The following is an 11914-nucleotide window of genomic DNA, read 5'->3' as shown; positions in this document are numbered from 1 at the left end:
TGCACTTTTTGGCATGTCTGCCGGGCCCAACTCCAGCTCCAACTCCAACGGGCAACTCAACATTTTTGCTAATGAAAATGAAGTTCGTTGCCGTTATGAGTGCTTGTGAATTTATGTCCGGGCGACAGGTGAAACCTCAGTGTAACTGGAATATGTACGAGTGCAGGATCGCATAGGGTAGAGAGAGTGACTATGACGCTGAATACCTGGCATATATAACATAGATAGTAATGTGCCTAAATCATTGGAAAGGCACAATGTAGATAGCTGCAAGATTGATTGACTTAATTTGAAATAATTTACTCATTTCAAATGTAATTAATTAAATATTTAAAATAAGCCAAGGCTTCCTAGTATTACTATCAACAAAGAAAAGGCACCAACATTATTAGATTAAACATGATGTCATTCAGTATTATTGTATTTGGTTCGAGTTTATTTACATATTAAAATTGTGCAGAAAGTATTCTTTTATTATTAAAATATTTACAGCTCAATCTCATTATATTATATCTAATGTAGCTAATTGATTAGACATGACAATATTGCCCTATTTTATTACATCAATAGAGTCAAGTCATTGTCAATGTGTTGGCCCATATTAATTATTTATTTAGCTAGGCTGCAATAATGGCATTTTAATTTCACTAGACTATGCTGTTCCAGTGGCTTTCGAAACCAACTAACATTTATTTATGCCCATTCAGCATTCAGTTTGGGCCAGATCCAGATCCCGCCCATGTGTTTCTTTACAAACAACATTATGTTTGGGTCAGTAGATTGCGATTTATAGTCCCGAGCAGTTTGTTGATTTTTCTTGAAGCCAAAAGCTGTCAGTTTTGTATGCGCATACTTTTCATGAAAATTGTTTTTCAAATAAATTTTCCACCCACATGAAATACACACAGCGCCATACATCTTACTAACAGAAGAACGAAGTCTTCACGCAGCCACGAGCAACTATCGAAAGATGGCAAACGATTTCCATAGATTTCCCTTAACTCTTCCTCTTGCTCTTGGATTGGAATCGATCAGGCAGTGCCAGTCGCTGTTCTGTTTGTTTATTTAGACATAATGCGCGAATAGTTTCACTCACTGACTAGTTGGGGCCTCGGTCTGGACGAATTGACGGACTGTTATTGCATTGCCGAAGGCAGAAGAGTGCTTTGATCTTTTACCAGAGTGTGAAAATTGTATTTGTATCTGTTTCTGTAGCTGCAGTTGTATATGTAATTGTGTGCGTGTGATTAATCAAATGTTTATCAAGTGTGGGCTAAGGGGTGGGTCACGACCGGCGAGCCACATCCACATCCACATCCAGAGCCGTAGCCGGAGCTGGAGCTGGAGCCAAAGCCTGTGCCGAAAATGGAAACAAAATATAATTAAATATTTATAAAAATGTACAGTAACAACAAGGCGTACACTTGTCGGCGTCAACTGTCACAATGTGACATTTCCCACATCAACATCAACGTACCGAGCCGAGCCGAGCCGAACCGCTCGCCCGAGTGGCAGCGTCCTACAACAATTTAACATTAATTCGCAGTCAAATAATGCTGCATTTTTTATGCGCAAATGTCGTCGTTGTCAAGTGCCAGCAGCAGTGAAGCAGAGCCAAGTCGCAGGATGTGCTGGATGTGCTGGATGTGCTCTGATGGAAAAGGGATGCAAACAACCAGTCAGGAGGTCAAACTTCGTCCCTCCACCTGTCTCTGCCCAGCCTCAGTGCTAGCCAAGGGTGGGGTGTGTGGTGCGGGGGTTGAGGGTTCTGCTCTGGGCTGACATACAAAATGGCACTCTAACGGATGTATTAACGCCCCGCGCATTCGATGTATTTTTAAATAAGCAAGCAAACGAGAAACTCGTCGCTTGCACTCAACTTTCTTGCTGCTGGTGGTTGCTGGCTGTGTGTGTGTGTGTGTTGTGGTGCTGGTCTGCTGGCGGTGTGCGTTGCTCATCCAACCAGGCAGCCACCATGCGAGCGCGCCACGGCGTTGGCGTTGGCGTCTCTCGCTTGCAAAATGTCAAATGTCAGAATTTGACATGCGTGTGACATATCAGTGGCAGCTTTTACATTAATCAAACTCCCTTATTCTTCATCAGCCAGCAGAGAGTCCGCACCACCGACACCAAACGGCGATGATGACGACGGCGACGGCAACGATGCTACTCAATTGACACATTGAATTAGGGACACGACGCCTTCTGCTATGCTTTCATGCGTGTGTTAGTGTGTGTGTGTGTGTGTGTGTGTGTGTGCGTGTGTATACAAACCGTGTCCGAGACCGATTCCCACTCATTTCAACAATTGTGGATGGGTCGCAAATAGTTCTCATTGCTGTTCGCTATGCATTTCATACTCTTAATCTAATCATGTGAAACTTTATTTTGGGCCTGCGGTTATTAGCTCAATGTGCCATCCTTTTGTGTCTCTAAATTAAACTCAACTTAAATTAGGGGATAAATTGTAAATTGTATTGGCTGAAGAGAAGAAATTTTTTTAACTCTAAATTTATACACGAATATATATAAGTAATGAAGGAAATATTGTGTCCATTTCCTTAGCTAAAATAGTCATAAAATCTGAACTCAATATTTAATTTGGGTGAAACATTTAAATACATAATATGTATAATAAAATTATTATTATTATTTTGCTTTTTTACTTTTATTAGGAAAACTATATACATATTTTGGGTTCCATTTCTTCAAGAATCTTTAAAGCCTCTTGCTGACTAATTGACAATGAATATATTGAAAACTAAAGCTTTGAAGATTGTAAATGAAAAATTTGATATAAAATATCAGTAGAAGCATTACTTTGTAAGTTATCTTTGTAAGTTGTTAATGCCCGATGACATTAACAGGAACTGCTCCTCCGCTTAACAGCATTATGTTAATAGCATAGCTGTTGGCCTCTGTACTCTGCACTTAAATTGGTCGAGACATGAGATATTTATAAATTATATCAAATCCAAATAAAATTTAGGCTTTCGTTTTCTGGAATCTGTATTTATCTATTATTTAATTATTAATATAAAAATATAGACCATAACTAGAGTCAATTTAGAGATAAATGAATAAAGAATATAATATAGAGCAACACTTATTAATTGTTGTTCTTTTAAGCTGTGCTCTAGGTTTGTTTTAGATAGGTCTTTCATACTCACCTCTTCTCTTGTAATATCCCAAATCGTAATATTTAGATAGACATATTTAATACGTAAGAGGGATTGGGTTGGTGATATTATTGTAATATAATTCTGTTTTACATTAGGCTAAAAAATTATATTTTTTATTTTACCTAGTTTTATCAACACACAATAATATAAATAATGCTCAGCTTAAGCTACTCAAATCACTAAATGATCAATTCAAAATATATATTTCCACAAGAAGATCAGCCAAAGTCCAACTCAATGATGTCTCAATTATGTGTGCGGAGAAAGCGGGCGATTCCAGCAATTTACATCAGCCCGGACAGTCGAATGTTTTGTTTTAAGTACATTAATTGTTCATCGTTTTGTATTCATCAAGCCAAGGGCTGGAAGAAAATTTAATAATCTTCTTTTGAATTACTGTCAATGGGCGAGCGTCCGTCCGATCGCCAAGAGCGACTCGTCAACACCATCATATATTTGCAAGATCGAGCAAAGTATTTTGAATCCAATTTATATTCTCAGGCCCGCATGCGCTGTCAGCGTAGAACTACTTAATCCTGCAGCCGTAGAAAGGCCGGGGGAGTGAGTGGAGTGCGAGCCATTTGGCTAAATGGAAATGTCAAATCATTTGTCAAACGTTTAATTGGCTATGCGATACTGTGCGTGAGCGTAAGTCTATGCCCGTTTGCCTTCCGCGTAGCCATGGGGAGCTCCAAGGGCTACGCGGGCGCCACCAATAGGTGGGGGTCGATCGAGCAACCTAGGCGGTCGCCTGAAGGTCTGCTCTGAATGCCAAACGCTCGATCCATCTTGAACTCGTCAATTCGTCGGAGATGGCGGAGCGCTGCGTAACGAAATGGCGAGCACAGTGGAATGCGTGTCGAAATCACAACACAAAATTTCAAAATCAAATCGCGCGCATGCGTGAAAAGCCGCAGGAGGCGTTCGCTACACACATCACCAGTTAATTGTGGGCCTTCGCCATTAAGTGAAACAATACAAAAGGCACAGCGCCATGACAAAATCAATAATAAAAAAAAAAAATAAAAAAACAAAAATCGAAACGAAAAACGAAATAAAAATCATAATCAAAATCAACTAAGCCCCCACATACACATCACAAGCATAATATTTCTATTTTGTTAGGCTACTTGGCTTTCCAGCCGTGCCACGGCGACCAATAGACATAAATCATGGGTCAGTTTGGTGTGCGGCAAATGTTCAAATGATGCTCGGCAGCATGTAGAACATGACGTGGGACAACAACCAAATCATATACTACATTTCGAGCCTCTGCCACAGACAGAACCACAGCCAGAGCCACAGCCAGAACCACAACCAGAGGCAGAGCCACAAACGCTGGCAAATCAACATCAGCAACATCATCTTAATCAGAGAGTCGTCGTTGTCAGGTTGCGTTCTTCAGCAGCGCAGCTGGGTTACGATGAAATTGAAAACACTTTTAATGCGCCTTGATTTATTATCATCTCTTTGGCTATGAAGTGTGGCTGCGGTTTTGCCTCACTGTGTTGCCCACAAGTGCTGTGAATCAACAGAAAATAATTGTGAAGGATTTGTTCAAAAGAAAATCGAGCAGTCTTTAGTGTTCCTGGAGCATGCAGCACGCAAAACATTATGCCTGTCATCGTGAGACGCTCAATGCGCGATCATCTCATACGAATTGTAAATTTTGACATATTCATTTCGACTAGAGGACCAAACAACGACAACATTGAAAGGTGTTACATGTCGTGCCCGTGCTAGCTGTCATGACATGCATTTATGCACGAATTACAGATGACGATGATCACGATAATGATGTTCGTGATGATGATGATGAGCTTCATCATTGATGCATTGATGCATTGGTATCCAGATCGAGATCGACCTGTGTCATTCGGCCATTCGGGGCTAATTTGCTATGCCCAGGCGGCCGCTATCAAAATATTTTTCAACATTTGTCTGTCTTGTCTCCGGGCGCTGTTTGCCTTAACCAAATATCAAAATAAATAATTTAAGAGCGGAAATATTTAGTTTATTGCAAGTGATCAACTGATCCCTGTCCAGAGCCCAACCGAGTCAGAGTCAGAGTCAGAGTCAGCGCCTGCGATCAGGTGCAGCGGACAGCTGGCAGTGTCTGCTGGCTGCTCGAAATTATAAAACAATTCAGCTGAAATGCGCTTTGGCGGGTGCATTTAATTATAATAATTTTAGAATTCTTCTCTCTGCTCTTTTGCATTTAATTATCATGAAAATTGCAGGCCACTGGACACAGTTGATTCCTCCACTCGTTCCGGGCCTCACCGATCCTAACCGGGGCTACACCTTTTATAATGTCGCTGTTTGTTACCAACTCGCTCCACGGGGCGCATTTTGCGTTCAACTGCACCAAAGATTCAAGCTTCAGCTCCAACTGAAACTCTGACTGCAGCTGATGCTGAGACGGTTATGTTTAAGGTCCGCCCGTTCGGCTGGTAAGCCAAATTGCTTGGCTTATAATTTCATGCATTTTACATGTATTTCTTAAGATTGAAATTGTATTAAGCAAGAGCACTGGGCTACAAACTTCAGGCGGCATGCACAATTGCCAGAAATGAATGATAAGTGGAGGAGATAAACTAGCTAATTTTTACAATGCTGAAATCTTTTAAATATATTCCCAATAATATTAATGTTTACTCAACTTCAAAATTGAGGCCTAATTTTTTTTTTGTACTTCAACTCTACTAACTCGATTCATTGTAATTTTAGTCTGTTTCGCTATTAGAGAACTGAAATCAATTCAGCATGTAGCGCAGTGTATAATGCATGACATTTGATCATATCAGCGCCAACACAGCAAATTCTTGGGAAAACTGATTTGTAACTTGGCACACAAAACATATGCGCAATCATATCGCATACAGCATCCATACGGACAGAGCCACAGCAGCAGCGGCAGCAGCATCGAATGCAATCGCCAACGCCCGCCTTTCGTCTGGCAGCCCGCTTGCCACGCCTATAAGCATCGGGTCGTCGCAATAAACTTAATACGAAAACTTTTCAATTTAACAAACGCCAAGAACGCACGCTGAGCGACGCAGTGGTAACTAAAACCAAGTGGCCATGTTAGCCATGTTAGCCATGTTAGCGCTGTTAGCCATGTTAGCTGTGGGCCAGTAGCCGGCCATGGCAGATGAGCTACTGGTGGTGGTCAGCTGGTGGCCAGGCAGCTGCCTGAATGCCTGAGTGCCTGAATGCCGAATACCGAATGCCAAATGCCAAATGCCTGTCCGGCTGATAAATCACAAATGCATTGGAGCGCGTATCAATGCGAGGCGAAGTTAAGTGCGGCCGAGGCGAGGCCGGCAGAGTGGCGGACCCCGCCAGCATTGGGCCGCCCAGCATTGGGGGGCTACTGTATTTGCTTCAGCTCGTTGTAATTATTTTAGCGCTCTTGCGCGAAATTTGAAATTCATTTCATAACTCAATGTAATGGCTCCGGCGACCGCAAATGCGCAGCTCCAGTGACTGATGGGCCAATAAACTAAACGATTTTATGTAGTTGACTCTCGACGTGCGACAAGCCAAAGTAATGAAAAATAATTAGAAATGTGTTTAAATGCCGTTCAGTGAAAGATCTCGCTTGCTCGCCTAGCGAAAACCAGTCAGCACACAGCCCCTAGCCCCTGGCCACTGGACCACAGTCCTCCTCTGGGCTAGACACTTAAAGCTTTCCAAACGGCATTAGCTGCTAATTGTCTGTGGGATGCAATGGCTAATGGCAAAGCTGCCTGGGAAATAGTTTAGCAAATCAGCGAATGGTTCGATTTGCCGCTATCCGATACACTAAGTGTGAATGCAAATCAAATAGCTAACAAAGTAATCAACTGCTCGTATCAACTACAAGTATGAGACTTACACTCAGTATATATTACATATAAACAAAAAAGAGTGAATTTGCATTTAGCTGATGTTTAAGCAATCAACTCCATACACATACTAACATAAATCATTATAAAGTTTAGAGTTCAGCTATGTTCTCCCAGCTGAAATGAGTTCGTTTGAGTTGGATATCAACAATAATATAGACGTTGGCTAATTTTTAGCGCTGTTATTGTTTTAAGTTCAACTTATAACGTCATTAGGTGAAAGGAATGAGTTATTGCGAAATTATATTTGGTAGTTAATTAGTATTCATTGAGAATCTATTTAGAAATGATGAAGAATAGCGTGTGTTGAAATTTGGTAGCTCCCAAGTTCGCATTGACGAATGCAAAACTCGATTGAATTAGTTTGTTTTTTTGAAGACTGAAGAATATAATAATATAATACAAATAAAGAATAAATTTATGTGGTTTATCAAATCAGCTTCTGAAAGTATTTTATTATGAACATAATAATGAAAATAAGAATATTATTAATACAAAAAATAAATAAATAAGAAATAAATAAAAAAATAAATAAAATAAATAAATATAAATGAAAACTAAAAATATATTTTGATTGTTTGTCTTAAATTTTTTTTTACGAATCTTGGTAAAAATGTTTTATGCATCGTCCGTCAGTTTATCACTCATATACCAGTGTATCGAAGTGCATTATTGTTTATCTAAAAACTAAACACATCCTCTTTTTCGGACTGCTTCCACCTTAGACCTAGGAGTTTTTCGTAATAGCATTCAAGGTAGAGCAGCATGATATGTGCTCAAGTCTCCACTGTTCCTGACCCTACTTCTCCTCTACTCTTATATGGGAAAAAAGTATAGGGAATGGAATTCATATGATTAACATGTAAGTTCCTGCATTATATGAAAAGGGAAACAATATTTTAAGAAAATTGAAAAACTTATTGTCTGTTTAAAGTGGGAGTCAATGACTTTAACAATTTCCGTATCACCTAAATATTTAATATTGCTAATTTGCCACGGGTAATAATGGCATATAATAAGAAAAAGATAGATAGCTCGATAAATATGTTGTTAAGATTGAGTGAAGCATCAGACATTTGCTCTACATTCCATTGCGTTACCTACATCCAGTCAATAGATCAACATTTGAGACAATATGTAAAATATTTAAGGCTAAGCGGAACAAATCGACAATAAAACAGAATTCGCCGACACAGAGCTATTAGAGCTAATGCCAAAAAGCATTTGATGGAAGTGGCATAAAAGAGATCATTATAATGGAATTCGGCATTTGGAGAGACGCACATACATATACATATGCATGTATGTATATGTAGATGGAGTCGATGTTATGTGGTACAAAATACATCTATAAAAATCAATTACAATACGATTTCTCCTTTGATAACGACAAGCGAGAGGCCAAAGTCGGTAATTGAATATATATATATATATATATATATATATATATATATATATATATATATATTCAATTACTATATATATATATATATATATATATATACTGAACAGCGAGAAATACGAGTCAGGGTACTCGTCGCACTCTTACGCGCACTCGTACTGCCATCTATCTATGGAGCAATTGTGGCCAGAGTTTCGATACAGAATCTGCATATTCATGCTGTAGACATGATCACAAAGGCTCTAAAAGCACCGCCACTGACACGCTGTCTGTCGCCGTCTGTTGCCATCACAGCTCCGCTCTGGGATTGCTGGATTGGTGGATTGGTGGAGAGCTGCGCAGAGCCGAGTGCTCCCCAGCACTCGAGCTTCGGCTGACAAAAGTTACATCAAACCAACTAATTGAGTAGCGAGCACAATGAGCCCTAGAGCGCGCAGTTCGCTGGGATCAGCGGCGGGCCGGCAGGCCGCCTTTAATGTGCGCATATGACGCTTTTATGGACAGCCGGCACACACTCAGAGCTCTATGGCCAACGTATCTGTGGCTCAAATCAATCTTATCACAGGCACTAGGCACAAACGAAACAGAACAACGGCAACAACAACAACAACAACATGCCAAACGTTTTCGATTTCGGGTAAATATATGCCTGAGTGTGCATGTGTATTCGTATGTGTGTGTGTGTGTGTGTATCTGTATGGTTCTAAACAATTCAACCGCATATACATTGCTGGCTGTCACCTAAGCTATTAACCTGATTTTCTAGATTTTCAATCAAGTCAAAAACGAAAAAGACAAAACACGCACACAAAAAGGAGAATGAATGCCCACAAAGCCGTCACAAAGAGCCGCAGAGACGTGGAGCTTCGTGCCGCCATATCTACATACAACAACAGCAACAACAACAGCAACAACTACAAAGGCACATAATCCGGTATTGTATCTTACGGATCGTCGTTCGTTTGGCTGGCTGACTGGTTGGCTGGATATGCTGGCTTAGAACGAACAGATAGACAGACAGAGAAACAGCCAGACATGCAGGCTGGCGGACGGACATCCAGCGCACAGGCTGGCATTATTATAAAGTCAAATTTTGTTTCGTTTAAATGCGATCTTTACGCTGAAAGCGTGTGTCCCTTTTTCCCAAAAACCTTCAGTCGAGGCGAAACAGAAAGAGCAATCCAAACCATTGCCGCGCCAAGTGCCAGATAGAGAGACAAAAAAAAAAAAAAAAAAAAAATCAGAAAAGGAAAAAAACAAAACAAAAATTGAAAATCCCGAAAACAAAAAGGGCATTTTTTTGATTGAAATCAATTTAAATTGTTTTCTAGAAAAGCCGCTGGGACAGACGAATTCGACAAAAGGCTAAACGGCTAAACGTTAACGGGGCAGGTCGTATGATTTCTCACAAAGTGTATCCATCAGATACATTTGCGTGTCCGTATGTGGAGGACCACAGCTACAGATACAGCTACAGGTACCACAACAACAACTGCAAGATGCAAGCTGGAGATCAACCCGCTCGCCTCGAACAAATATAGTCGTGCATGTGTCCAAGTTGTTGGCAGCTATTTAGATGGATTAACATAAATCGAAGTGCCTGAAAATCAATGTGAGAACATAAGTTGGGATTTATTTCGACTGCGTAGGAGTTGTCGCTGCATCAAGGGCTTGCTCCCTATACGGTTCTTCTCTTGACTTATGATATGCTATGTCTCTGTCTTACAAATATAAATCTTTCGCTTTCTGCTATACTTATGGAGGTATTATCTTTTTACATAGTTTCTTTTACTTTGCATTTGTAAATATAGAGCTTCCTTTCATATATGTAAGCTATGAACATAATTTGGGTGATATATTTAGAACTTTAATCTAGTAGTGAATTAGAGAATTTTGAATTGTGTTTTTATTTAACAAAAATGTTAAATATTGTATATTTTTTTTTTTTTTTTTTTTTTTTTTTTGGTTACTTTTAATAAAAATTAAGGGAAACACTCCTCAAATTTGTTTATTAATTTTTAAACAATTATTCAATTAATTTAATATTGATTTTACCATTTTTTTTTACCAGTTGGAACGCAACTTAAATACAATATTTAATTTTAAATCAAAACCAGCTAAACCTATTTAAATTTTAAGGCCGCAGAATGATTCTATGAAAATTTCTTTAAATTTTTCAATAAGAAAAAAAAAATAAATAAATATTAAAACCATTGAGTTGGATTATACGATTTAATAATAAAGATTTATTTAGTCAAAGATCTGTTTGTTTGCAAAAAGCAAAAAAAATAATAAAATAAAAAGAACAAACCCAAATTGGAATAAAATAAAAGAACAATTATATAGTATTAAATATTACATATTTAAAATTTACAAAGCAATAGAAATCAATAAAGTATATTACGATGCTGAAGATAAACATATCCTGAATTTCCTAGAGGATGAGTATTAAATTTGTCATTGTTAAAGTTTTATTGACCCGATGACGCAACTTCAAATTACATACATATATTTATAATAATGTTCATACTCATATATTTAACATATATAACACTTTAAGTTATCTATATTTATTATAATAATAAAGATAGTATTCTCACAGTTTCAACCGTTTTACCATAACTAACTAACTAGACGATTCCAATAGTCACAATATATTTTCTTTAATTTGAAAAAAAAAATCCCAAATTGCTTTCGTTTTGAATTCCGTTTTATTTATCTACATTTGTAAATTTAGTGCATATCATTCGTCTAATATTTTATTTAAATAAACAAATACGAGCTTTCGATTAGGAAATCAGAGGCGTTAGGTCATAAATGTTATGTTTGACATTTCTCGTTTTATGAAGTTTATTAAAATACCAATTTGTGTTGGCCATGTTATAAAAGTGTGTGTCTCTCGGGCAATAATATCTATGATGTGAAATGAAAACGAGAAATGTTATTTAAAATCGACTTAATTAATATTGTGATTCACATTTGAAACCTATTAGGCGAGTTCATTTATATATGTTGACAAATTTGTGAAGAGCTGAGTTGACGCGCACCTTTTACACTGATATATCATCAGCATCAGCATCAACATCAACATCAAATTAAATTAAATTTCTTGTAACGCGTTAATCTGCCATAAAAGATGACCAGCACAAAGTGTAATAACAATGGATATGAGTTTTGACCATATCAGATGCGTCCGTGACTGTGGCTCTCTTTTGATGGCCATAACTCAAACGATTTGTATCTGTTTTGAGAAGTGCTGCCATTAGAATGCCAATTTGAAAGCTTTCAGTGGAAGCAGTCCATAAAATGCGCATAAATGTCACCATGACTCAGATTGGATGGCCACACGCACACACACACACACAAGCACACCCAAAATAATAACACACCCTTGGTCTTGGAGTTGTGGGCATCAACTTTCCGGCTGCGTATGGCGGAAA

General features: G+C 38.5%; 1 long non-coding RNA gene across 1 annotated transcript; it reads right to left on the bottom strand.

Annotated features, from left to right (window-relative positions):
• Window positions 1-452: 452 nt before the first annotated feature.
• LOC122756873 lies at window positions 453-1491 on the bottom strand. The gene is made up of 2 exons (XR_006356734.1): window positions 1423-1491; window positions 453-1354 (listed from the first exon to the last, which is right to left on the bottom strand). It is a non-coding gene; the product is annotated as an uncharacterized LOC122756873 (long non-coding RNA).
• Window positions 1492-11914: the final 10423 nt, after the last annotated feature.

The sequence above is a fragment of the Drosophila mojavensis genome, unplaced genomic scaffold, assembly GCF_018153725.1.
Source record: "Drosophila mojavensis isolate 15081-1352.22 unplaced genomic scaffold, ASM1815372v1 contig_19, whole genome shotgun sequence".
Lineage (NCBI taxonomy): Eukaryota > Metazoa > Arthropoda > Insecta > Diptera > Drosophilidae > Drosophila > Drosophila mojavensis.
The sequence above is the reverse complement of the archived record's forward strand: the minus strand, read 5'-3'. Positions and strand labels throughout refer to the sequence as shown.